The sequence below is a fragment of the Schistocerca americana genome, chromosome 1 (assembly GCF_021461395.2).
Source record: "Schistocerca americana isolate TAMUIC-IGC-003095 chromosome 1, iqSchAmer2.1, whole genome shotgun sequence".
NCBI lineage: Eukaryota > Metazoa > Arthropoda > Insecta > Orthoptera > Acrididae > Schistocerca > Schistocerca americana.
The window spans coordinates 593,780,315-593,807,893 of record NC_060119.1 but is presented as its reverse complement, the minus strand read 5'-3'; the positions used below and the strand labels follow the sequence as shown (position 1 = coordinate 593,807,893).

At 43.8% G+C, this 27,579-nt stretch overlaps 1 long non-coding RNA gene across 1 annotated transcript in view; it reads right to left on the bottom strand.

The window, feature by feature from the left end:
- Positions 1–2,003: 2,003 nt before the first annotated feature.
- LOC124625316 overlaps positions 2,004–27,579 on the bottom strand; it is a 277,200-nt gene continuing 251,624 nt past the window's right edge. Inside the window, exon 3 of the long non-coding RNA XR_006980711.1 lies at positions 2,004–2,073. This is a non-coding gene — a long non-coding RNA (uncharacterized LOC124625316). The remainder of the gene's footprint in view (positions 2,074–27,579) is intronic.

The window sequence follows — 27,579 nt, the reverse complement described above, 5'->3', positions numbered from 1 at the left end:
ACTATGGGACTCAACTGCTATGGTCATCAGTCCCCTAGAACTTATAACTTCTTAAACCTAACTAACCTAAGGACATCACACACATCCATGCCCGAGGCAGGATTCGAACCTGCGACCGTAGCAGTCGCACGGTTCCGGACTGCGCGCCTAGAACCGCGAGACCACCGCGGCCGGCAGATCATAGTTATCAGTCGCTATACATTTGAGAGCATTAGAGTAATTTAAAAATTCTGTAAGGGAGAATGTTTTACCTTGGTACACTTTTCACATTTTTGCCTCTAGCCAGCCCTGTAATATAGGCGTAACATTATCTCTTGTTCTATTTTTAAATGATTACATTCAGTTTTTGTGTGTTGCAGTTTTTTCCATTGTTACAAAAATTAGCTTGAGGAAGTAATGGGTTACAAAATGTGAAGAATGCTTCCAAAGAACAACTTGATCATGTGCCCAGAACAATTATTCTATTGAAATGTGAAAATGTTGTAACCACGAAAATGTTGTCAATGCTGTGGTTAATAGTCTATCTATTACACTATTTCTCTGCGACACACTAGTAATCAGCAAGGGAAATCGAATTAAGTAAAAATATGACAAAAATCCAGTTACAAGTTGAGAAACACGATCTCGGCCTGTTGGAAAGCAAAACAAATTTTAAGTTTCCAGACAAGAAAAATTCTTAAGACATTAAAGAAACTGAGCTATTTTGAAAATATCACACTTTATATGGTAGGAGTTCTTCTACCATTACAAGGTACAGGATAGTGCACGGCCAACGAAGTATGGCTTGGCTGTACACACATTACATAAGCAATTTAAACACATACAGAATTTTACTCAGGATAAAATTATGTAACTGAAGAATTAACAATATCTTCTACATAGCTTTCATAGAATATGCAGCACTTAAATGTAAAGCACTAGATATATTTAGAAACGCTGCGCCAAACACAATCTCATGCTTCACAACAAAAAGTATAAACTGCAAGAAACTGCTTATAGAGATCTTTAGTGCTCATTCCATCATATGGTTCTACAGTCGGTCATTAGAGTAAAAAACCGACCAAGAAAGATCATGTGTTCCTAGGTACACATCCTCAACGTACAACACTCTCCCCTGCTACAAGGAAAAATTATACATTTTGCTCCTCTAGTGAACCTAGCTTTGGGACAGAAAGAAGTAGAACACACAGCTGTAAGACAACACACACTCTCAAATATTTGGACTACTATTTTTTTCACCAGTACAGATGGAAATTTGTGTTAATACCAGAAAAGGTTTATTTGTAGATACTACTTACACATATCGATTGTTTTTGAACGCAAAAATAATGATGGTTCAGATATTTGTTGTTGCTATGATTTCTCTCTACACTCCACTAAAAAGAAAAATTTTCTGCTGCCTTGCCGTCGAGCCCCTTGAGAAAGAAAGTGTTGTATCAGCCTGTGTTAGAATAATGTAGCATATACGGGGGTGTCCCACAATGGGATTTACACTCTCTGAACTTTAATAACTAAGAGTTATTAATGATAACCTAATCCAATTGTGATTATATGGCCGCCTCAGGCCCAATGTGTGTAGCCGTTCATTTCTTTTTCTTTTTTTTTTTTTTTTTTTTTTACTTTTAGTTACCAATAACTTCACTCAAATAACCAGATGACTGGGTACTTGTCCTTGGAGCAAAGAAAGTGGATTTTAAAGTGTTATTGGAAATGTGAAAACGTCACAGAAAGACAGAGGCGACGGTGGACAGTGTTTGGTTCTGCGCCACCGTCACGTGTGACAGTAACGAAGTTACGTGACAGACTGCAGCGGAAAGAAGTGTGCGCCATCTGAAGAAGGGACGGCGTGCCAGGAACAAGTGACTAGCTTACAAAAGGGGTGGAATGCAGTGGTTCAGGCTTTCACAAAATCCCGAAGAAGCCCATACGACTAGCTGAGAGTAAATCAGGTGTACTGAATCAAGCGGTGGTGCGTGCTGTACGCTGCTTGCTGTGTGCTATACTCACCGCAGCGGAGGCAGCCGGCAGCGGTCCATGGGGCCCAGGGGACTGGCGGTCTGTCGGTCGCCGCACCTGCAACACGCCGGCACGCACGTCTCACTCACATCTCATGTCGCACAAGGACTATTTAAACGGGTTGCACCTCTCACTGGACAAAATTATACGCAAACAAATGCTATAAATGCTGTTGGTTACGATGTTCTACATTTCTGTTTTGAGGATGCGGTCACATAGCCTCCGCTTGCTAGTCCTAGGGTGTCCCTGAGACGAGGACCCGGGATTCTATTACTAGCCACTCACTACGACTAACTTCTGTTTTATTAAAACTGTCCACCGCCATGTTAGTATAAAATTGTATCTGACAACGATTTTGTATTTATGGTTGCGTTTTTATCGTATATTTATACTCCGCAAACCACGTTGTGCTATGAGGCAGAGGATAATCTACGTACGATTTCATCCCCTCCCTCTCCATCCACCCTTTCCAGTCGCAAATGGTTCGCAAGGATTACGACTGTCCATTGGAATGTTTTTGGGGAGATATACCTAGGAGGAATCAATATGTTGTCTCATTCTTCAAGGAACATACAATCTTGTGTTTTCAACACTTAACATCATCGTGGTGCGAAACGCTTGTTTTGCTGGCTCGGCATCTCCCGTGACGCTTTCGGCGTACTGAATGGACTTCTAAAGAAACTCACTGTTCTTTGGATCTTCTGTATTTGTCCTGTCAGCTCTTTCTGCTATAAATCCCAGACAGCCGAGCAATATTCAAGTATTGGTCCAACGTAAGTCGCCTCCACGGCTGTCCCTTCACGCCTTAGAAACAGGTATTTACTATTGTATTGTATTGTATGTTAACCGGGGGCCTAGAAACGACGGAGAGGCTCCGTCCCCACCACAGCCGCAGTGGTCCACAACTCCACGACGACTACCGCAGTCCACTTCACCCCTCCGCCGCCCCACACCGAACCACTCTTTCAGGGTTACTGTGTGGTTCGGCCCCCGGTGGACCCCCCAGGGAACGTCTCACACCAGACGAGTGTAACGCCTATGTTTGCGTGGCAGAGTAATGGTGGTGTACGCGCACGTGGAGAACTTCTTTGCACAGCAATCGCCGACATAGTGTAGCTGAGGCGGAATAAGGGGAACCCGCCCCCATTCACCGAGGCAGATGGAAAACCGCCTAAAAAACATCGACAGACTGGCCAGCTCATCGGCCCTCGTCACACGTCCGCCGGGCGGATTCGTGCCGCTGACCAGACGCTCCTTCCCAATCCGGAAAGCCGTGCGTTAGACCGCACAGCTAACCGGGCGCGTGGTATTGACCATTACTGAAAGTAAAACTGAGCCATGATAGCACGTCTCGCTTGTTAGGACTTGGGCCGATGTACCTCAAAGATCGAGGCGAGCGCAAAGGGCGGAATTGCCTGTCATTCGGAGCTCCAACGTTAGGGGGTGATGGAGACCCTTATGAAAGTGTCCAGAGACGACAAGGCTGATTTCAAGGGCGAGTAGTTTTCCCACGACCGCCAGTATTGTCAACATCAGTGGCAGAGAAACTTCTGGAAGAGCTGGCAGGAAGTAGAGCTTGACAGAAGCGCTATAAGCGGCAGTGGGAAACGGCCAATGGAAATGCCTACATCATGCTCCTGACTCCGATCAGCTGGATACCCCTAAAAGTTAATCAATTTGCCGGCCGCGGTGGCCGTGCGGTTCTGGCGCTGCAGTCCGGAACCGCGGGACTGCTACGGTCGCAGGTTCGAATCCTGCCTCGGGCATGGGTGTGTGTGATGTCCTTAGGTTTAAGTAGCTCTAAGTTCTAGGGGACTTATGACCTAAGATGTTGAGTCCCATAGTGCTCAGAGCCATAATCAATTTCGGGGAGCGTTTTCGGAGGTCTCGAAATCGGGGAGTCGGCCACCAGTCCTCGTGGGGTGACACGAGGTCCGTCCTGTGTCTTTTAAAGTAGTGACCGTTTTAAAAGTCCAGAGTTTCCGATCTTTTGTGATCAATGAGATTACTTTACTGCTATGGAAGACCTATGTACCATTCGAAAATGTGTTCTCGCACGTGGCTGCGTAATTGTGATTGAGCACTATACCATTATCTCGACGAGTGACGGCGGTTACGCAGTGGAGGAGGAGAAGGAGGTTTAACGTCCTGTCTACACCGAGGTTGTTAGGGACGGACCACAGGCTGGGATTAGGGAAAGAAATCTGCCGTGCTATTTCAAAGAAACCACCCCGACGTTTACCTGAAACGATTTAGGGAAATCAGGGAAAAACTCAATCTGGATGGCCGGGCCCGGGTTTGAACCGTCGTCCTCCCGAATGCGAGACCAGTATGGTAACCACTGCGCCACCTCACTCGGTAATTAGCAGAGCGTAGAGTCAGTAACTAGTGGGGATGGTGTCGGTTGAAATATGTGGACTTCCCTAGGGTTACTTGATGCCAATAAATTTTATTCGTTTTCGTGAAATTTTGAGCGACATATATTTGTGCGACTTTTTTCCTCACTGAGTTGAACAGTATTCCTGTCCATTATCGGTGAGTTGATTATCGTTGAGGGGTGATAGTAGCCAGTTAGAGGCCGTGTAGAAACTAGGCAGCGCACATGTTGCAGGCCAGTGGTCGCGTCTCGGAATTTTTCTGAAACTACTTTGATTGCCAAACTGCTTTAATTATTAACACAGGACAAAGAGAATGTTAACCCAAACCCGCGGATCTATTTGAGACTGTCGTCACTTACTTGTGCTGAATGTAGACAAGTGATAATGAGCCGGGTCAGCCAGTAAAGATTTCCGACTGACCCCGCGGAGCAGCACGTCGGGTAATTATTTCGCGAGCGTTTCGCCTCTCTTCTGTCAGAGGCCGCGTGAGTGACTTCGCACTATGCCACGGAAGCTCCGACGTGTGGACGAAAGGGACATTCCCACGATCGACACTAATGGGCTTCTATAATACATCTCAGCGGCCTTTTGACGAAAGGGACATTCCCACGATCGACACTAATGGGCTTCTATAATACATCTCAGCGGCCTTTTGAGATAGATGACACTGTCGTTGCCGGCCGCTGTGGCGAAGTGGTCCTAGGCGCTTGAGTCCGGAACCGCGCTGCTGCTACGGTCGCAGGTTCGAATCCTGCCTCGGGCATCGATGTGCGTGCTGTCCTTAGGTTAGTTAGGTTTAATTAGTTCTAAGTTTAGGGGACTGATGACCTCAGGTATTAAGTCCCATAGTGCTTAGAGCCATTTGAACCATTAGGACTGTCGTTGGCCAGTATTTATGGGTTTACAAGCTGAATATCCGGCATTGTCCGGTTATGTATTTATTCAATCCATCTCCTCCTTTGTGTATTTATTCCATCCATCTTCTCCTTACTCATTTCCCTGTCCATCTCCTCCTTCACTCTCTCTCCGTCTCCTCCACCCCAACACTCTGTCCATTTCCTCCTGGCCCTCTCTCTGTGCATTCCTCCTTCTCGTCTCTTTGTCCATCTCTTTCTACAACCCTGCCACTACTATTGTAATTTAGTATGCTTTTACCTAAATAAGAGAGAACCCTTTTTCTATGTTGCCACGTATACTGTACCCCAACAGAACAAATGCGACTTACTTCCCGCCCTTGCTCTAGGTAGCGCGCCAATTCACCATTGCCATCTTTTCCACTCCCCAAGGCCACTTTCGTTTCAAACAAAAGCACACTGGCTTATACATAACACCTATTTCTTACGTCGTTCCTAAGCGTGGCCATTTCTTAAATTGTCAAATTTACATCAACATGAACAATTTATGCACCCAAATACTTTTACATACAAAATGTCATCAGAAAATTATTTAACATAATAATACAATTTACATAGTACTTTACATATATTTCTCACACACAATGTAAAAAACTTTAAACTCAGTATAGCACACTTTACTTTTATCTACAGGAAATTTAGTACCAATATGCGAAAATTTTAAGGCAAGAAAATTATAAAAATTTAAATGAACCATAAATAAATAATGGTATACTTCTCCCCCTCTCTCTGTTCATCTTATTTTCCACCCTATCTGTCCATCTCCCCTTTCCCCCCTTATCTGTGCACATATCCTTCCCACACGTTGTCGCCTCATTCTCTTTATACGTCATCACGCTAACCCCAATAGGAGCTCTGTGTTTCTTACTCCCACAATAAATCTTTCCAAATTGCAACTAACGCATTTACCAAATTTCGTTTAGATGAGCTTTTTACCGATTGCTTTGCCCTCTTACACACATTTTAAATATATTTAGCATATATTTAACCACATGTTAAATATGTTTTACAGATATATAACACATTTCAGAAGAATTTTATATACTATTTCACTTGCATCCTAGCGAATTTTACCCTGCAGCTTAATTTTCAAGCAGCTCAATGCTTATGACGTCGTATCTCCTGAACTATGTTTTAATTTTTAAGGTACATACAGTGGTATAAGTATCTAATGTCTACGAAATGTTTCGTAAATATATTTAGTTGTAAAGAAGTAACTAATTGAAACGTCATTTATGATGGACTGCTTTCACGCATATCAGTGTAAAGACGCCATAGCTCCTGAACTATGTGTCGTACAATGATGTAATTTTTGCGGTGCATTCAGTGATATATGCGAATACCATCTACAAAATGTGTCGCGAATAGGGAAAGTAGTAAAAAAGTATAAATTAAAACGTCATGCTTTATGCGGCAGTTTCACTGCATGAACAACGAAAACGTAGTAAGTGATAAACTTTTTCTTTTCATTATTTTGTGTGGATCGTCAGCGCTAAGAGGTTTCGCAAATGTTTGAAATTATGTGTAAAATTTGTTGCAACTCCCTTAAGTGCTCTCCTTCACAAATACTGGGTTATACCGCTTTTTCGCCACCACCGCCTTTCCTTTAGTAGATAGGTGGTTCTTACCCCAAAACGATTCTTTTCAGACAGTAAGTGACATGCGTACCAGGTTTGATTGAAATCAGTTCAGTGGTTTAGGAGGAGTTGTGGAACATACATACATACATACACACATATAGGTGTACATCCAGTTTTACATATAGATTAAATACCAGCAAAGCGTTATCAGTTGCTTGTTCGATGTGGAACACGGAGCTGCAGAAGCAGAGCGCGCGGTCAGCCAGTGGTTTCTCCCGAGAGACGCGAATCAGCGCACGACGCGGCGCAGCTGCCTGGTCGCCGGTCGCCGGCCTCGAGCCGGCGGCCGCCCGGCACACAGGACTCAGCAGGCGCGGGCGTATCTGCGGCGGATTACCTCTACAGTGTCAGGAAAGCTGCAATAGGGCTGCTTCGTATCAGCCGTTCTTGCTTCTACAGTTCTCAAGCTTCCTGCAATCAACGTAAGTCCCAGAGGACGCCCCACAACGAACTCCGAGGAGAGAATTTTAGATATTGGATCCAGCCCAAAACTCAAAGCCTGCCCTGTCTTGAATGGCACGTCCTAACAGGGGAAGTCTGGGACGACAACAACAACCAAAACTACAGCGAGGCTCCTGTCCGGTCCACAGGAGGTTCTCTGCGACTGCTGAGAACTGCAATGTAGGAGGAGCTACTACAATGACGCCTGCTGGACGAACCTTGCCCGCTGAAAACATTTTTAACTTTTTGACCTGACCATCTCGGTTGCAGATTTTCGTACGAACGGACGCGGAAAGTAATTCAATACATAATAACAGAACGGGTAATTACATGTTACAGTCACAACAGTTCGTATCAGAAATTCACGGAAGGTACCCATGTTAACGGTTTAGACAGTCAATGTTGAAGTATCAACAGCTGCAGTCATAAGAGGGCACTGAAGACGCAGGACGTTTCTATTACTTTCAAATTGTTCAAATGGCTCTGAGCACTATGGGACTTAACATCTGAGGTCATCAGTCCCGTAGAGCTTAGAACTACTTAAACCTAACTAACCTAAGGACATGACACACATCCATGCCAGAGGCAGTATTCGAACCTGCGACCGTAGCGGTCGCGCGGTTCCGGACTGAAGTGCCTAGAACCGCTCGGCCACCGCTGCCGGCTTATTATTTTCAAAACTGTTTCACAGAGGAAGACCACACTGCACTTCCTCCTTTAAATCACCGCACGGACATCAAAATGACATAAACGAAATAACTGACCAGGGAACAGAAAAGAAACCAAATAGAACAACAGAGGAAAGACCACTGGACCTGACTGCATTCCGCCACGATTCCTTTAGGGGCAGTCGAGGGAAGACGAGGCAAATGGAAAAAAGAAAGTTAACTGTTTAATACTTCAAAAGTAATCTCGATTATTGTTAATGTGTTTATCTCACTGTGAGGCACATGTTGCCAAGTTGTTTAGAGTATCCCGAAGAAATTTCGCTGGGAAGCCCATACACGTCTTCCATACAGTCACGATCTTTCACCATACGATTTCCAAGTTTCTGGAGCTCTGAAGAAAGACATTCGAGGCCGTCGATTTGTTTCCGACGAAGAGGTGAGCGCCTGGGAACAATTACGGTTCCGCAGGCAACAGCAAACATTTTTCCATGAAGGCTCTGACCCTTGTCAGACAGTGAGATAAGTGTATTAACGTTTATGGAGATTACTTTCGAAGTAGTAAACCGTTTACTTACTTATGTTCCACCTGCCTTGTTTCCATTTGATTGCCCATTATACATACTCGTAAAGCAACCTATGTGAAAGAACTTGCTGCTCTTCTAGCAGCAGTGTACGTACATCACTGGAGGGGCCAAGCGTTCCTAGTGATTGGAACAAAGCTCAGGTCGCTCCCCTTTTCAAACAGGATCCTCGAACACACGCACATAACCGTACGTCTATACCTCTGACATTGGAGCAAGTTACATGCTCGCGTATTATAACGTTTCTCGAGACCGAAAAACTCCTCTGTACGAACCAACATGGGTTCTGAAAACATCGATCGTGTAAAATCCAACTCTCTCTGTTCGTCCACGAGACCCAGAAAGCAGTGGATCGGCCGCCAAGTTGATGCTGCCCTCCTTGTCTTCCAGAAGGCGTCCTAAACTTTTCCATATTGCTGCCTAATGAACACAATACGAGTGTATGGAATAACGGATCGGCTGTGTTGCTGGACTGAAGATTTCTAGCACAAATAACGGAGCATGTCATTCTCAATGAAGATAAATCTTCAGACGTAAAATAGCTTCGGCGTGCTCAAAGGGGTGTTATAGGGCCGTTAGTTTTTACAAGGACATAGTAAATAACGAGAGAAGTCGCGACGCTTGTAAACTGAGTGAAATGCAGGAAAACTTGCGGAGGATCGATATTTCGTGCGGGGTATAGCAACTGACCCTCAATGTAAACAAATATGACGTTTTGCTAATTTTTATTATTGCACGATTGCGGAATAATGACAGGAAACAGTCAAATCAATAATAAATAACTAGCAATATGCGTGTGGAACAATGTAAAGTGGAAAAGCCACATAAAATCAATCTCGGATAAGGCAGATACCAGATAGATCCATTGGAAGAATCATCAGGAACTTACAAAGGAGGTAGCTCAAAACACCCTCATTCGACTAATGCTTGAATATTCCTTAGCAATCTGGGATCCGCACCAGATAGGACTGATAGAGGAAATAGAGAAAATCTAAAGAAGAGCAGCATTTTTTGTTATAAGCCCATTGAGTAAGCGCGAAAGCGTCCCGGAAATGCTCAACCAACTCCACTGCCAGACTCTGTGGTTTACTGTCAAAGTTCTGAGAATGTACGTCCCTAGAAGAGTCAAAAAATATAGTCTGTTGCTTCCTCCTATGAATATCTCGCAAAAAGACCACCAAAATAAAGTTACAGAGATGCGAGGCAGAACGGAGGCTTACCGGCAATCCCGCGAACCATTAGCGACTGGAACAGGAAAAGTGGATCGTAGCAGTGGTACACAAAATACTCTCCCCCACAAACAAAAGCTGGCTCGCGGAGTGTAGATGTAGACGTAGCAGTTTAACGCCCAAAACTATGATCATCGCCAGCAGCAGATATAAACTCACTTCGCCAGGCACATAATAAAGAGTACTCTTGTAGAGTGATATGAACATTATGAACAACGTAACGGGAATCAAAGAGATATGGTGCCTAGAGTTAAAATCATGATGTAATAACTAATGTTCATATTTAGGTAGTACACACAGAGTTTTCGCGAAAAATTTGAGCACCGTAATGGTCTGGCTCTGGCTAATGTATGTGGTGTTATGTGCATTAGTTAGCAACTCGCATTTCTTCACGTTATCTTTGAAGTCTTTTGGTGCATATTAGCAAAATTATGAAGGAAGAAGGGATCGTTTCACGGAGGGTAACAATTTTCCACAACTTTACCCTGAAAATCTCTGTAAGTTATCCTGCAGAGAATGCTTTCCTTTGTGCCATAAATGAAAATTTATTCTTGTTCCATTCGTGTATGATTCTTCATGAGCCAGTGTGATATCTTGCCCTTCCAATATTCTCACGGCTGCTGCTAGAGTGGCACATAGGAAGCTGAAGAACGTTCAGAGATTCTACCCTCAAAATCGGGTCCTTTAACTCTACAAATAGAATTTCGTGACGTGTTAACTCTTTTCTTCTAATGTTTGTAAGTTCAGACTGCTTTTTCCTTTTCATTTTCATCAATCATTATCAGACACATGGACATCTGTTCATTGTCAGAGACGGTTGGTTTCATTTATAAAACCTGACGTCAGTGGTGTACACTTCGAAACAAGTACAAATTAAAAATTACTGTGTGTAGTCTTTATTTGCCAATGATTACATCGTACTACCTTCTTTTTACTTCGTAGGTAGTCTTTGAAAAGTGAGTGTGAGTGAACACTATGCCGGTGTCGTTTCATAACACACTGTCCTACAGACTAGAGATGGGTCGAACTCGTTCTGTCCCGTGAACTACTTCACTCATTTCACTCTTTGCCGAGAAGCGTTCAAATGAAGTAGTTCATTCATGAAGTACGGAAGCCTGGCGAAGTTGCCCAGTTCGCCGCTCAACCGCGACTGCGCTCGCTTCGCTTCGCTCGTACAACAAAGCTTCGTAACACTTCATAATTTTATCAACAGATGGTCTAACTATGCAGTAACGTGCACGCAACGTTTTACGCTCTTACAGCGTCTGAGTTAACTTAAATAGAGCATGGTCGAAGGGGACAAATGAAAGATAAACAGAGAAGCCTGTCACATATAAAGAAGGTATTACGTTTAATGTTGCTCAACATTTTCTCATGAAGCGCCCAAAAAAGTCTTTATCTGCCAAGTGAAACCTTATTTGTTGTATTCATGGACTGAAAACTAGGGCTACCAACGAAATACAGTCCAATTTTATGTTCCTTTTAAAATTTAATCCAAAATAGAATGAGTATGTTTACCACTGTCACAAAGCCTATATACCTATGTTAAAGTAATTATTCAGAAGTTTTCCTGTAGACTTTATTTTTGTTGAGAATAATAACCCTCCAAATTCAAAACATAAACTGTCACCTGTAGTCATTGGTACGATTTCACGTAAAATCCCTCTTTATTTTATTCGGAAAGCAGTTTTTTGTGTCTGTTGACTCTTATACAGTGGCTAGCAACTCGCGATCGCGTAAAAGTAGTGGAATTGGGGTTTCTTCGCCGATTTAGATGATGGGAAAGCAAAGTTCAACTGTTGTTCTAAGTGTATTTCATATAAAAGAGGAAATACATTTAATCTAGCGCGCCATGTTCGAGTGCTGCATCCAACAGTGTCATTGTCAGTTAGACACTTAGCGCCCCTGCTCCTGCATCTTCCGATACTTCTTGGACAAATAACCCGGACTATGCGGAACTAACACCAGCAATTGTCAGAAGCGAACAGCAGTCGGTGCCAGAAAAGAACAGTATCACTTCATTATCAGAATGCGGACATCAATATCATTACCTGTGTATAAACCTCTTCCGAACAAAAGAAATCAGGAGATAGATTTCGCACTTCTGGAGACTATTGTAAAGGATTATTTGCCCTTCAACATAGTGGAAAGCAAACATTTCCAAAGTTTTGTAGGCAAACTGAATGGTGCTTACGGAATGCCAGCTCGGAAGACCATTTCCAATACACTACTACAACAACAGTACACCATGATGAAAGAAATTGTGAGAGTCGAAATTAATTCTGCGGAAGCGGTTGTGCTGACAATTGATGGGTGGACTTCAGTCACAAATGAGAGTTATTTGTCTGGAGCTGGCGTCTTCCCTCCTGGAGTGCTTTAAATACGAAGAAAGCCACACGTCAGAAAAACTCTCGGAACAACTGCGACATGTCACAAGGGAATGGGGCATTAAAAAAAAAAAAAGTCGTGTGTGTTGTTAGCGACAATGCTGCTAATATTGTGGCAGCTATAAGACTCAAAGCCTGGAAACACATCCCCTGCTTTGAACACACACACTCAATTTAATTGTTCAGAATGGGCTTCCGCACATTCAACCCATTCTGAATAACATAAAAAATTGTTCAATTTTTTAAAAGAAGTTCGCAGACCTGCACGAAACTGAGAAAGATGCAGGAACAGTTAAAAGAGCTAGTTCTGACACTAAAATAGGACACTGTTACAAACTATGATATGCTGCGAATAATAATCGAGGTTAAGAATTCCCTAATGACAGTTATCACTCTGAATTATCCGGATCTTCCAAATCTGACTGCAGAGGACATTGCAAGTGTAACACAAGCCTGTGACCTGTTGAAAGTTTTCGAAGACTGCACCGAGGAAATGTCAAGTGAAAATGTTGTCACTGCTAAAGTTATACTCCTTAGTCGCTCGTTGAAAAAACGGTGTTGTAGGTTTGTTAATAACACTGATATTCATGTATACGTGCAACAGATGCCCGAAAAGTTAGCTTAAGACCTAAAACGACGATTTCGAAATGAAGAGGAAAATTCCATTTTCGCAGAACCAACTTCATTGATTCCCCGGTTCAAATTACGTGGTTTTTCTGATAAAAATTCTGCTGAGAAGGTGAAATTAAACCTGATCAGGAACTGTGAGAAATTTGTGATGAACACATCCACTGCTACTGCAACAATCGCAGCTCCAACCACTGAATCTACTTCTAGTCTCTGGCTAGAATTTGATGAAGTGCTTTCCAGGCTGCATAGTAATCCACACCCAAGAGCTGCTGCAATAGTGGAAGTGAACAAATATTTACAAGAGCCCCTGCTACAGGGACGAGGAAATCCGCTTCAGTGATGGTCTGAACAGCTGTCAGTATACCGCTCGCTCTTTGAACTTGCAAAAATACGACATTGTATTGTTGCAACCTCCACGACGTGTGAAAGAGTGTTCTCGAAGGCAGAACACCTTATAACCGACAGAAGAAATCGCCTGACAGGGAAAAAAAAGTGGAACAAAACGTGTTTTTAAACGGAAATCTCTGAACATTTGCCGAATCCGTTGATGTTTATTCATAAATATGTATTTTTTAAAATATAATTAGGACAATCCTTAAATTTACATTTAGTGTAATTATTTCAATAATGTGTACGAGATAAACGTTCCTACACGAACGATTATCTTTCAAGCGTGGATTCCACGCATGCTTCAGTTCCAGGCTCACAAGGTAAGCATTTTATTTTCATGTTGGCTGTGCTTGCTCACACAGCCAGCCTCTTCGTTTGTATCTTTAATATTCATTTGTCTGCAATCGCTGCCAACAGTGGGCTACCCGTAGACGCGAAGTATAACTGCACAAATAGTCGCGGGTAATGATGTCAGCACTGCAGGAAGCATCTGACGCTGCCTTCCCCTCGCCCCTCACCACCCCAACTTCTCCCAAACCTATCGTTCCCCACAAACACCGCGCGATTCGTCGACAGGCAGTAGAGGAAGGACTGAAGTGAAGGCAGAATGAGTGACGTAGCGCCGATGTAGTGGGAGAGGGAGAGGGGAAGAGAGTGAGTGAACTAGAAAAAAGTGTGGAGTGTTATCTGTGAAGAGTTTGAAGTACCAGTTCATTGAAATTGAGTGGTTAGTTCACACTTCACTGGAGTGAAGCGTTCATTTGAACGACTCTTTCACGAGCTCCCCAATCACTGCTTCATGGTCTTCATGAGACCTCACTGTCGATACACTGATCTCCCACTCATGAATAATACTTGCGAAAACCGGACCGCTGCTTCTTTTTCAAGTAGCGTAACAGTTGTTATTACTCGAATAACTCCGGCCCGTCTCAGTCTTTGCAGTTGGGAAAGCCCTTTCATGGTATCGAGATCGAATTGTGGTGCTCGTGAGAAGTCTGTCCAGTGTTCACTTAGCCACAGAAACAAAACAAAACAATGATAAAAGACAAACAACAATATTTACTGAGCAGGTGTAGATTTGATAGTGGTAAAACTATATAATACGTTCTGAGATTATCATGTGACCTTGGAACAAAGTCCATTCTATTGACAGAGAAAAGAATAGAAATAGATGACTAACAGCTAATTCGTGAGTGCCACATTTCATGATAACTTCAGGAAAGAGTTCACTATAAATTCTCAGAAAATCAGCGTCCTCTGTACGACTAAATGCTTTACGACAGTACTTTTAACCAAGTGTATATAGCGAATTAAATTATTGTGAGACATGTCCGGTACTTCATTTGTGAAATGTTATTATATCTGACGGTAAATATCGAGGATGAAACTTCTTCCCTGCTGTAGGAAGGCAAATATATGGAGCAAGCACAAGGATTTTAAAGGAAGATTTTTATAGGACACTGTCATGAAAGATGTCTCATATGTCTACAACGGTAACACGTCGAAGAGGTAGACTGTGGAGCAGGGGAGAATATTCAGAAGAGGAGGAGTACAAGGAGGAGGGGTAGCAGGGGAAGAACATTGGCAGAAGGTATACCAGGGAGCAGATCCCGCATAGCTTCAACCAGCCCAGCTGTATACCCGACTTTTGGTTTGTAACGAGCTCCAGCGACCTGCCTCAGTAGGGAATCAAAAATTAAGACTGCAAATGTTTTGTCCTCTCTCTCTCTCTCTCTCTCTCTCTCTCTCTCTCCCTCTCCCTCTCCCCTCCTCCCCCATTCTCTCTCTTTCTCACTCTGTCACTGCGCGTGCGCGCGCACGTGTCTCTCTCTGTGTGTGTGTGTGTATGTGTGTGTGTGTGTGTGTGTGTGTGTGCGTGTAATGTTTGGTAAAGCGGGACTGCCACATTTCAGAACCAAAGAGGGTATAAAATGAGAGCAGACACATCAAGGTAAGCCGAAAAGAGAAATGGACGGACAGCAGACGGTGCGTGTAATGGCCGATGGCGGCCATCGCCATCGCCGACACTGGACGCAGCGAAAGGAAAGCGTGCCAGCGGGTCAGCCCGGCGGCCTTCTCCTTCTCACTGCGGTCGGCGCTCTGGCTCCGTCCGGCCGAAAAGGAAAGTGTGTGTGTCTGTCTCCAGTCCCAGCAAGCACCTCGCTTCATGTAAGTGTACAGCAACACTGCGTGCGATTCTCCTAAGGAATTTCTTCTAGCAAAGGGGAGGTAAGGGGTGGGCTATTACCTATGCAACTATAGCAAAATGCAGAAAGACTTGAATAAATGATAGTGAAGGGGACTGGCAGTTGACACTGAAGGCAAATAAATGTAGCGCATCGTCGCACAAATAGTCGGGGAGATCCATTTTTACTGCACTACTTGCGATAAATTACTGGGAGCAATAACGACCGTGAAATACCTAGTAGCGTCCGTCCAGACCTCTTAATACTACACCACTAGCCACTGTCAGATTGGAATGAACACCTAATGATTAACATCTCACTGCAGTTGCACAAAATAGATGGGACTAACGCCACCTACCTTACATTTATTTCGAAAGCTTACATGCCGGCCGATGTGGCCGAGTGGTTCTAGGCGCTTCAGTCTGGAACCGCGTGACCGCTACGGTCGCGGGTTCGAATCCTGCCTCGGGCATGGATGTGTGCGATGTCCTTAGGTTACATGGTTTAAGTAGTTCTAAGTTCTAGGGGACTGATGACCTCAGATGTTAAGTCCCATAGTGCTCAGAGCCTTTGAACAATTTTTTTGAAAGCTTACACAGAGAGTTCCTTAATCAGAAATTCCATTTGAATGTTTATTGATTGCGAGAAGATCGTGTTGTCGTTCGTTGTAAGAAGGAAAATGTGTACCAGCATGTTTCAAAACTGGACAACGGCAGGGTGGTGGCCCACCGAGACTGATTTATCACTTCGCTGTATTACCGCTCGTGTTGACCGGGAACCTACGACCGTGCCACGACAGCATCTCTGACTTGCTGAGGCCGTTTGCTGTGCCCCAACTCAGAGATCTGTATGGCCTTATGTTTCATTAAGATAACGTAAAACCGCATGTTGGCCGTGCTTGGCTCAGAACACACCTGATCGAGGGTTGTCGGGAGACTGGTTGATCGCCATTCACAAGAGACTACGGTAGACAGCTTTGAAACAGCGCTGAATTACTCAGCTCACCTTGGTTCATCTTAATGGCCATCCTGGTTAGAGCCACTGTTGCTGTCTACCAAAGTTCGTAACCTGTATTCCCGCAAATCACATACCTATTTAGCCCGCAGCTCGTGGTCGTGCGGTAGCGTTCTCGCTTCCCACGCCCGGGTTCCCGGGTTCGATTCCCGGCGGGGTCAGGGATTTTCTCTGCCTCGTGATGGCTGGGTGTTGTGTGATGTCCTTAGGTTAGTTAGGTTTAAGTAGTTCTAAGTTCTAGGGGACTGATAACCATAGATGTTAAGTCCCATAGTGCTCGGAGCCATTTGAACTATTTTTGAACCTACCTATTTAGCTGTGTACGCTTCACCAGTAGTTCTCGATCTTTCTGTAACCACTACTCCTACGTGCAATCAGATCAACATTAGCGCCTAACTAAACTTTAGAACGAAAAACAATTCTCTTTGAGCACTTTAATTTTTTAAATAACATAAGAAAGTTTCTAGGCGTTTTATTAAAGCACAACTAACGATTGGTACTGCTTGTTTCTCACAACTTTTTTTTTTGTAGAATAATGAAGCCATTTCTGTGCATCACGAGTGGTATCTACAGTTCCTCCTGAGAAAAGAAAGTTAACTACGCATATTGAAGGCAGACACTTGTTACAAAAGATTGTTTTTTCTAGACCACTCGTCTCTCTAGCGACCCTTGCTTCACCCACACCCTGTACCGCCATTTAAAATCAACACAAATTAAAATGTGTGCACTGTACTTATGCCTACTGTGCCTAAATCACGCGACTGCTAGACTCCTTGCATCTGAAATGAAAGGAATTACCACTGCCATTAACAACTACAGCAACGACAACATTAATAATATTAATAATAATGCCTGTGTCCTGCGGCAGTGTAATAGTCATCAGATTGTTACTGTTGTGGTGCCATGCTGTCAATTACTTCGTTTATTGTTGAAAAGTGAATAATGAAGCAAGTTCTATTCAATAGCGGGACTTATCTAGAACTCGGAGAAGGCATTTTAGTGAGATATTTAAGCATAGCTGATGTTAATGTCTCATTTTTACTGTCGTAGATACAGGTTGCAAAGTGCAAAATATGTGTGTAGGGGGTAGACTGCATTAGTAAGATGTTCATATATTCGTTTCAGAGCGGCAACCTCAGCCCCATTGTGCAAATTATTAGAAACTTTCGTAATCTGTATTTCAATATTACAAAGTAATGGTAATTGGGCACTTATGCAGTTTAGCAGGTACGGAAAAAATTTATCAATTTTTTTCAAAATTTGATCGATTATAGTCAAATTTGATACGCTGATTACGAATACGATATTTATTTTCGCCCCAGTCAATTATTTACATCAAAAAAATTGTTTTAAATTTTTTTGCGCGGCACTGCCGATGACGCAACATTGCGTAATACACTAACTAATCAGTATTTTCAAATCATAGGCGGCCGCTGCCGCGGCCGCATTCCAAAAAAAAAACTCCCAACCTAACCTCAAGTGGGCTACGCTACAGATCACTTTATTTATGAAAATACAAAGTACAATCACCAACAAACTTTACATATTCACCCACAAAGCTCTCCAAGCCAGATACATTTGGAATGAAAAATTTTTTCCGTACCTGCTAAACTGCATAAATTGATCTGTAGCGTAGCCCACTTGAGGTTAGGTTGGGAGTTTTTTTTTGGAATGCGGCCGCGGCAGCGGCCGCCTATGATTTGAAAATACTGATTAGTTAGTGTATTACGCAATGTTGCGTCATCGGCAGCGCCGCGCTTATCAGGCAGAAGATATCGCCGACGGTCAAGGCAAAATGAAAATGGATGTTATATTCGAAATCAGCGCATCAGAATTCACTATATCGACAAAATATTGAAAAATAAAAAAAATTTTAAAAAATTTAAAACAATTTTTTTGATGTAAATAATTGACTGGGGCGAAAATAAATATCGTATTCGTAACCAGCGTATCAAATTTGGCTATAATCGATCAAATTTTGAAAAAAAATGAAAAATTTTTTCCGTACCTGCTAAACTGCATAAGTGCCGGTAATTGTAACGATCTTTCAAAAATTTAGTTTCGTTACCGAAACACAATGGCACTTTTGTTTTTAACCCTCAGGGAATACTTACCCTCAGGTTGGGAACCACTGTACTACACAATGTACGCACAACAGGCACAGTTTCATTATTTGCTATCGTTCTTGCTGCTTAATTTTGGTGGCCAACACGGTAGTAGCAGATATCTAGCTGAGAGACGTTAATAGACTCACAAGAAAATGTAATGATCCACTAAAGAAGTGGCTTACAAAGTATTCGTTCGATCGATACTTGAGTATGTTTGTCTGGGTTTCTTTCAAGGTAGAGATGCCGAGTATCGAAGCGTTTCATCACTGGTTCGTGTAGTAATTGCAAAAGCTTCACGGAGTGCTCCCCAAACTCAAACGGCACACGCTACAAGGCATTATACATTACGAAATATTTTCTGTGGAAATTCCGAGATCGTAAGTTCCGAGAAGGGCCGGCACAGTCTTACTTCATCGAACATACTTCTCGCGGTACGAACGCTACGATAACGTTAGATGAATTAGAGCTCGACATCGCACGTAGCATTCGCGAGTGTCACAGGAACAGGGCAAAATGATGGCAGTATCGGAAATGCCGTACGTCGCACACCGTAAAGTGGCTTGAGAAGCATAAATGTATGTGCAGAACTGTGTATTGAGGAGACTGCGGCGAGCGCGAACTGTCACGTTTACAGGCGAGCACCTCGGTCGCGGTGCTGCCGTCAGAGGCGACTACAGCCACGGGTTGCACAGGCACGAGAAGCAGCTGTAGCGGCAGCGGCAGCGACGGCTGTGGCAGGGCGGCGCCGCTGTCTCCGGTGCGTCCAGTTCGGGAGGCTCCGCCGCGGTCAACGACCGCCCCCACCTGTCCGCAGCCGGCCCGCCCCTCGCCCCTGTGTCGTCACACAGATGAACAGCCAGCAAAAAGTTTGGCACTCCAACTATGCAACCGCTCCTAGCGTTGCTAATAACCAATTCGGCAAGGAAGAAAATTCACAAGTATTTTAAATATGCCACATCCAGTGACGCCACCAATTAATTACACTACTGGCCACTAAAATTGCTACACCAAGAAGAAATGCAGATGATAAACAGGTATTCATTGGACAAATATATTATACTAGAACTGAGAAGTGATTACGTTTTCACGCAATTTGGGTGTTAGACCCTGATAAATCAGTACCCAGAACAACCACTTCTAGCCGTAATAACGGCCTTGATACGCCTGGGTATTGAGTCAAACAGAGCTTGGATGGCGTGTACAGCTGCCCATCCAGCTTCAACACGATACCACAATTCATCAAGAGTAGTGACTGCCGTATTGTGACGAGACAGTTGCTCGGCCACCATTGACCAGACGTTTTCAATTGGTGAGAGATATGCAGAATGTGCTGGCCAGGGCAGCAGTCGAACATTTTCTGCATCCAGAAAGGCCCATACAGGACCTGCTACAACCGGTCGTACATTATCCTGCTGAAATGTAGGGTTCCGCAGGGATCGAATGAAGGGTAGAGCAACGGCTAGTAACACATCTGAAATGTAACGTCCACTGTTCAAAGTGCCGTCACTGCGAACAAGAGGGGACCGAGATGTGTAACCAATGGCACCCTATACCGTCACGCCGGGTGATACGCCAAGATAGTGATGACGAATACACGTTTCCAATGTGCGTTCACCGCGATGTCGCCAAACACGGATGCGATCAAATGGTTCAAATGGCTCTGAGCACTGTGGGACTTAACAGCTGTGGTCATCAGTCCCCTAGAACTTAGAACTACTTAAACCTAACTAACGTAAGGACATCACACACATCCATGCCCGAGGCAGGATTCGAACCTGCGACCGCAGCAGTCGCGCGGTTCCGGACTGCGCGCCTAGAACCGCGAGACCACCGCGGCCGGCACGGATGCCAGCATCGCGATGCTGTAAACAGAACCTGGATTCATCAGAAAAAATGAAGTTTTGCCATTCGTGCACCCAGGTTCGTCGATGAGTACACCATCGCAGGCGCTGCTGTCAGTGATGCAGCATCAAGGGTAACCGCAGCCGTGGTCTGTGAGCTGATAGTCCGTGCTGCTGCAAACGTCGTCGAACTGTTCGTGCAGATGGTTGTTGTCTTGCAAACGTCCCCATCTGTTGACTCAGGGATCGAGACGTGGCTGCACGATCCGTTACAGCCAAGCGGATTAGATGCCTGTCATCTCGACTGCTAGTGACATGAGGCAGTTGGGATCCAGCACAGCGTTGCGTATTACCCTCCTGAACCCACCGATTCCATATTCTGTTAAGAGTCATCGGATCTCCACCAACGCGAGCAGCAATGTCGCGATACGATAAACCGCAATCGCGATAGGCTACAATCCGACCTTTATCAAGATCTGAAACGTGATGGTACGCATTTCTCCTCCTTACACGAGGCATCACAACAACGTTTCACCAGGCAATACCAATCAACTGCCGTTTGTGTATGAGAAATCGACTGGAAACTTACCTCATGTCAGCACGTTGTAGGTGTCGCCACCGGCTCCAACCTTTTGTCAATGCTCTGAAAAGCTAATCATTTGCATATCACAGCATCTTCTTCCTGTCGGTTAAATTTCGCGTCTGTAGCACGTCATATTCGTGGTGTAGCAATTTTATTGGCCAATAGTGTATTAGCTCAAGTGCAGCTCCTAAACGGCGGGAATGTTGACTGCTGTTTCAGCCACTGTTACAATTATTTCCAGATATTGTCTCCGGGGCTAACATCTGGCGATTTAGCAGGCCGGTACAGGATGTGTCCATCCTGTCACGTAATCAAGCCTACTATCTTACACACTCAGGTGACAATATCGTGTCTGACCTCCTTTTTCCCGGCACAGTGCAGCAACTCGAAGTGGAATGGAAGTCGTTGGAAGTCCCCTGCAGAAATATTGAATCACGCTGTCTCTACAGCCGTCCAGAATTGAGACAGTGTTGCCGGCGCAGGATTTTGCACACTAACTCACCTCTCAATAATGCCCCATGTATGTTCAGTGAGTGACAAAATCATTAGCTCGAATTGTCCAGAATTTTCTTCAAACCAATCGTGAACAATTATGGTCCGTTGACATGGCACTTTCTCGTCCATAAAAATTAGATCGTTATTTGAGAACATGAAGTCCATGAATGGCTGCACATGTCCTCCAAGTAGCCGAACAGAGGACCGGAAACACTCCGTATAAACATAGCCCACACCATTGTCCAGCCAAGACCGTTTGCACAGTGTCTTGTTGACAATTTGATTCCATGATTTCATGTCTGTGCCACACTGGAACTCTACTATCAGTTCTTACCAACTGGAATCGGGACTCCTCTGACTAGGCCGCAGTTTTACAGTCGTCTATGGTCCAACCGACATGGAGAGGCGCTGCAGGCCATGTCTTGCTGTTAGCAGAGGCACTCGCACCGGTCTTCTGCTGCCATAGCCTATTAACGCCACATTTCGCCGCAATGTCCTAACGAATACGTTCGTCGTACGTCGCACATTCATTTCTGCCGTTATTTCACGCAGTGTTGCTTGTCTTTCAGCACTGACGAATGTACACAAACTCCGCTGCTCTCGGTCGTTAGATGGAGGCCGTTGTCCACTATGCAGTGCTGGTGAAATGTATTGCCTGAAATCTGGTATTCTCGACAACCTCTTGAGACTGCGGATCTCCGAACAACGATTTCCGAAATTGGAATATCCCATACGTCTAGCTCCAAATACAATTCCGCGTTCTAAGTATGTTAACTCCCGTCGTGTGGTCCCAATCGCGTCGGAACCCTTTTCACATGACTCACGTGAGTGCAAATGACAGTTCCACGAATGCACTGCCCTCTTACACCTTGTGAACGCGATATTACTGTCATTTGCATACCCCACCGTGATCCCACGACTTTTGTCACCTCGGTGCAGCCGACCGAAGTGGCCGAGCGCTTCTAGGCGCTGCAGTCTAGAACCGCGCGACCGCTGCGGTCGCAGGTTCGAATCCTGCCTCGGGCATGGATGTGTGTGACGTCCTTAGGTTAGTTAAGCTTAAGTAGTTCTAAGTTCTAGGAGATTGATGACCTCAGAAGTTAAGTCCCATAGTGCTCAGAGCCATTTGAACCATTTTGAACCTCGGTGCATGACAGCAAAGGGTATCGACAACTGCCATAGAAAATTAAAGGGTGTGTTAATTAATTTTCAGGTGCGAGTAATGTAATTCGAGTTTCTGTCTTCTTTTGTACAGATTAAGTATTTTCAATGACTATTAAGTAGGAAAAGTGAATACGTAAAATTTACGCTACAACTAGTAATAACGTTTTCTTAGTTTTTTTTTAAGTTACAGAAAATCCAATCATGCATTTTGCACACTAATATTCTGAATGTTATTACTTTATGTTTTGATTATAATAGATATTTGTGCAATAAATTATACTGTAACACTTATCGTAAAAGGAAGTATTGTTTGATCGTTATTTTATGTACCCCTCGCGCTTGGCTTCAGTTAGCAGTTAGAGTTGACAGTTCGCACTTGACGACTCGGTGACCATTTTCTGTCATTAACTGTAAGAAGATTTAATGTGTTTTAATTTGGAAGATTATTTTGAAGGCTAAAATACAGAAGAGTGAAATTCAAAAGAAATCCGTGTTACTCGATATCTCATGCTACCAGCGTGATACAGTTCGATTTTAAAGTAATTAGAGCGTCATCGAACTTGCAAAACCAAGGCCAACGTTTACTACCCCTGAAGAAGACAACAAATCCACCGTAAACAGAGATAAATATCAGCTTAGAAAGTTGTTTAAGTCAACAAGTTTTCTTAAGAACTGTATTCAAATGACACAAATCGGAATATGGGAGATACGTCCTTGAATACTGAATTGTTGTAAGAGAAGCGTTTCAGTCCTCTTCTGCTGCAGTACTGCTGTATGGTATGAGATCCTTATCAGGTTGAACTGACGGAGAACATCGGAAAAATTCAAGGTGTGGCTCATTTTGCGTTATCAAACAACAGGGCAGAGAATGACACGGGTGTGATACTTGAGTTGGGATGGCAATCACTAAAATAAAGGCGTTTCTTTTTGCAGGGAGGTGTTTCCACAAAACGTTAATGACCAACTATCTGCTCCGAACCCAAAAATATTTTGTTGACTACCACCTCTAGGTCCTATTACGCTTCTTCGTAGCACAACCGATGCTACTTTCTTTCCAGTGCAACGTTCGCCGTCCAGTTAAACGTACTAGATTCTATTCTCTTTCTCAAGTAGTCCAGCCAGTCACACATCTAAGAAGACACTCCGTATGCTTGTATATTGGCTATTAGTTGACGACGTGGAGCAGCGTGGAACTGTTAATCTAGGAACACAGAGTCTACCTGTTCACCTGAATCTGCCGTTTGCAAGATGTCGTAAATGAGCGAAGCAGTTCACGGGGTTTCACCGTAGGCAGCGTTCGGTTTTTCTGCTCTTATTGCGTGCAATCAGTTCTTTATGTGTGTGCTGATGTCTGGTTGCAGGTGGAGTTGATCGTTGTTCTGAAACAGCTGGAAGGTGCGTCGGTCAACTTGAGGCTGCTGCCCCCAGTTGCGGTGGCGACGTAACAACTAGAGCGAGCGACTGCCTTCGCACGACTGGCGTTTGTGACGCTGCTGCGCCTTCCGATGCGTTCGGCCTCGCCGGCTCGTTCTCACCAGGTACTGAATGACGGTCAGCAGCTCCGTTGCAGGTCCTAGGCGAATGTAAATGTTTGTCGCAGGGCTGTCATTGCACGCCAAGACGGGAATTAGGTGCATACCATTCCTGTCTTCTGCTGGGACTAGGATGATCTCCCTATAAGGTTGTGTCATGCACGTAGAGAGATCGATTGTTAATGGTAGGTACAGTGTTATATGCACGATGCAGCTCTTAGGGAAATATTAGTCAGGTCAGGAAGTCCAGTGCCCGCTCGGTACGTTCGGCAGGAGTCTCCTTTGAGTTTTAGAGTCGGCTGTAGAATGTTGTGACTACAGCTGCTGGCTGAAATGCTGAAGTCAACTATCCTGATTTGCGAAGAAAAAAACACAGCTAGCATTCTGTAGCATCATCCCATGGCAGGCGGAAGCTAGTCTCTTCTCTGACGGAGACTTCTTTACCTGCGCTATCAGGTACAAAATAATACACTTCGTCTGAATAGCTCAGGTGTGCACTTGACGTGGAAAGCAGTGAACCGGGTAAGAAAAGACAAGGGATGTGTACATGAGCGTTTTTTACATTAAAAAGTCTCGTCTGTGTACTTCAGGTGCAATTAAGTGCAGTACAACACTGGGTCGAGAGGAGGTTACTTCTATTTGGTATAGAGGGAAACACTCATCTTTGTTTGTCATAAAAAGATAAAGCAAATTTAATATTACGTAACTAAGTGCCTCCAAAGCAGTTAGACCATTGTGTGGACTGGATAGTTCAGTAACTGCTGAAGCCAGGGCTAAGCGCAGATAAAGGAGCAGGGATAGAGGTCAGAGGGTGCCGTAAAAAGAGGAATCAGCCAGAGCAAACCGAGAACCACCACTCGATCTTAGATACCGCGTTTAAATTTTTTAATCACACCCAAAGCATCAACTCCTACGTGTAAGTTCAACTTGAACCTCTCGCGCGATAGAACAAAGGCTATCACAGCAACTAGCCCAAGCCCCAAATCCACGTAGTCGGAATTCTCCCTATCAGTGTATTTTCGAGGACCAGAAGTTCATTTGACAAAATGGTTCAAATGGCTCTGAGCACTATGGGACTTAACTTCTGAGGTCATCAGTCCCCTAGAACTTAGAACTAATTAAACCTAACTAACCTAAGGACATCACACACATCCATGCCCGAGGCAGGATTCGAACCTGCGACCGTAGCGGTCGCGCGGTTCTAGACAGTAGCGCCTAGAACCGCTCGGCCACCCCGGCCGGCTCATTTGACAAAAATCACACCTTCTCAATACCCTTTTGTCGCAAGAAAAAGTACTTTTTAGGTAGGCACACTGGAAACCGACATACTAAAATAGATTACATTCACTGTTAACAAATTCAGCATTAAGACTCTAGCTTTATAGATAAGAAGAAAACCATTTTGTCTCAGAAAACTACAGGAGGTAGAAAGGTAAATCAGCGATAGGAATTACAGGAAGTCTGGGAAGTTGGTCTTTGCAGAAATAAAACGGTTTTAAGGTTAACTGCGTTAACTGAATTTTCCATCGATACTTGGCAGAACTCGATAACACTATTAAAAAGGAAAAACACTTCCAAATTTTCTGCAAAATTATACATATTTGCTCAATAAAATTAAACGACGCCGGCCAACAGCAATCACTCAGTAGTTACAAAGCCTGCTGCAAAATTGGGTATATTGCAAAATTTCAGCCAATCTTGCAAAAAAGTTAATGTTTCGCAACTACAGATCTGCATTTTATATTACCACCAACGTGCCAACACTTTGGCACAAAGCGGTGTGCATAAAAATCATTTGCAAGCAGTCTGCGAAAGTGTATACTGATCAGGCAGAGCTGTGGCAATTAGGCTATGTGAACATGATAGAAGCTGGCGATTAAGGAAGAAAGATTCGACCTTGGCACAGCGTCTTTTAGCAGAAAACCATATACATGGTGCAGAATTTGATGTTTTAAATTCTGCCAAGAAAAAGCAAAAAAATGATTCTTCTGGAAATGACATAGAATGACACAGAATGCCAGCCTAGTTTTAAATCTTCACGCACAGTTCCCATTATCCGCTTTCTTAAATGAAATTTTAGTTACAAACACTAGATTCAAACAGTAAATCATCTTATTTCTCGTCATTTTTAAGTGTATCTCCACATAAAAGCTTTGTTTTCCCCTTTTTAGTCAATGTAATTATACTAATATTTTCCTATGTAAACACTTCGTCACTAAATCTTCTGTATAAATAACACACGTGTAAGTTGCACATCTCTTTTTAAAAGAGTAAACCGCAATTTTACTGCGTATTTTTATATTTATTCTTTGTACCGTCCAGATTCGCTTTTATGCTTTTATCAAGTACAATGTTAAAAGTTGTTAGACCATTATTAATTCATATGAGTTAAGGCATTAACAGATATAACAGTAATGGTCTAACAACTTGATAATGGAAAAAAGGCCGAAATCTGTATGGTACAGAAGATAAATATAATAATACACATTCAAATGGTGGTTTACTCTTTTAAAAAGCATTGCATGACTGTGGGTCAGTGCCGTCGAAAACTTCTTAATGCTTATTTATGTTTGCGAAGATGGCCTAAGAAGCCGAAAGCCGATTCGTGGCCAAATAAATGTAATTTTGCAGAACATTAGAAAGTGTTCTTTTTAATATAGAGTAAATACCCTGACTCCTTCATCAGAAGAAATTCACAGTGCTTGATGTTTAACAGGGCAGAGGCGCAGTGCTGCAGACCTCCCTTACTGCCGTACATTTGTTGCAGAATTTTGGGACACACTTGCCGCTCTACTACAATGATAAAGCACGTTTCCAGCTGTGTGACGCAGTTTGCAGACGATGCAGTTGTACGCTAGGAAGCCACATCGCTAGAATATTGTTACGAAGTATAAGGAAACTCGAAAATGACCACCGCTAGGTGTGAATACAGGCCACTCACCTTAAAAAATGCAATTCAATGCGTAAAAACAGGTGAAAGCCGCGATATTGTTAACAGTATGCGACTGTCGATCACTCTTTGGAATCAGCAACGGCCGTCAGTATTTGGGAGTACTTGCAGGGAGTATTTTAATGTGGAGCGACAGCATAAATCTAGCACTGAGAAAGGTAGGCGACGTACTGAGATTTATCGGAAACATACTAAATTCTTTTAACGAAGAAATAGTCCCAGTTTTGCCTGGGCGTTGTGGTGTTACAAAAACGTAACCACAGAATCATGCGTTTGAGCCGTGCTGCGGTTCGCGTCGGTGTTGTTTGTAAGTTTCCGTCCTCTGTTGGAGGCCAGACCGTATCGTTTGGTTGACACGGCTGCGGTTGTTTGTCCACTAGTGGCAGCAGCGGCGGTTTGTCGATATGTAGTAACTGTGGCCCTATCGTTGGG